Here is a 1777-nt window from a genome sequence, read left to right on the forward strand (position 1 = left end):
CTCGACCTTCATGCGGACGGGGGCTTGGCAGACTTAGGCTGCCAGGGACGCTTGGTAGACCGTGAAGAGGAGGCTTTGGTGAACTTGCCGCCCTTCTCGGAGGGCGGAGGGGGCAGAAAAAGCCGCTTGTGAGCGGAGGAGGGCCCAGGCTTCCGACGCTGCTCCGTCTTGTGCGCCTAAGGCAGGAAGGTACTCTTACCCCCCCGTCAGGAAGGTACTCTTACCACCCGTCAAATCCTTAATGATCTCATCCAGGGTGGAGCCAAACAGATGGTTCCCAGCAAAGGGGAGCTCCGTCAGAGCCTTCTTGGAAGCCTGGTCAGCCGACCAACACTTAAGCCAAAACAAACAGCGAAGCGTGACCACCGATACGGACACCTTCGACATCAGGGGTGCATCCAAGGCCGAGTTCCAAGGCCGAGTTGCAAACATACTTAAGGCCCTGCACCAGCTGTTGATGGGCTAATGCGATCTTTCATGTGAATTCCACACATATTTTGAATCAGTTTGAGAAACTTCTAAGATCATTCAGACTTCGATGATCTGCAGCTGACCACCCTTAGGCCCCTATCAGACAGGAGGTCTGATCAGATGAGCTGTCAGTTTTTCAGGCGGACCAGATTGAAAACCCAATGTTGGTCTATGAGCAGCCAGATCTAAACCGATGTGCATCTGCGTGATGGTAATGAGGTCTGGACACCCTAATGCTAAGTAGGAAATTCCATATTCTCCTCAGCTTATTGAAATTCATCACTGTAGTTATAAGTAAATCAGATCACCCATTAAATATGTGTGTAGCGCTCACCCCTGAAGGAGCCGCTGAATATACCGGGTATTTCTATCCCCCTACACCAGTGGTTCTCAACCTGTGGGTCGGGACCCCCTCGGGGGTCGAATGACCAATGTACCGCCCAAAATGTGGATCCACAACACGCCAACACACCTTTGAATAGTTTTATAGCAGATTTACTGACAAAGGAAGATATGAGGATAAATGAGGCAATAATAAACTCAACAATCACATAAAAGGATATTTAGCAACAGGATAAGGCACTCTGCCACTCAGTAACCGCAGCTATATCATGCCAGCACTTACGTGTGGGAGGCTAACTGTCTCAAACGTTTCCCTTCAGCTGGGTGTATGTACCTCTAGGCCCCATTCACACCGCGCGATTTTGCGCGATGTCGCGCAAATGCTTGCCTTGAGCAAGCTAGAATCGCGGCAAAATCCGCTCCAAAAAGGGTCCTGCTGTAGCGACACACGACCCGCAACAGCAGGACCCTTTGCCCCATTGCCAAGCATTGGAGACCGATATCGCACGGTAAATAGCCGCGATATCGCGGGAATTACCACGCGATAAATCGCTCAGTGTGAACAGGGCCTTAAGGTCTCCCTTTAACAATGTCCGACCCTCTCTAGACTACTGTCCAGTAGTAGTGTCCTAGGCTAGCCAAAGTTGGGCCCATACTGTAGTGCAGGTATGAAAAACAAGGTGTCACAGTGGCCAAAGGCCTCTCACCACTCCTAGGGTCAATTGGGAGAGATGAAGTCTGCTAGCAGAAACCAGATGTCCCCTTTCCTCAAGTCAGCTCTGTCGAAGAGGGTGAAGTCATCTGGGTCCATTGCAGGAGGTCTCCACTCGTCCAGTGTACCGGGCAGTTGTCTCTGTCCTCTCAGTCTGACTCCGCTCGCTCAGCTTTGCTGGCTGGGACACCCCGATGGCTGGATCGGCCGTGCGACCAGGCCGCGATGTCCCTGCCGCAACCGCGTCACTGG

This window comes from Nanorana parkeri, unplaced genomic scaffold (assembly GCF_000935625.1).
Source record: "Nanorana parkeri isolate BGI_ZX_2015 unplaced genomic scaffold, ASM93562v1 scaffold725, whole genome shotgun sequence".
In the NCBI taxonomy this organism is placed as follows: Eukaryota; Metazoa; Chordata; class Amphibia; order Anura; family Dicroglossidae; genus Nanorana; species Nanorana parkeri.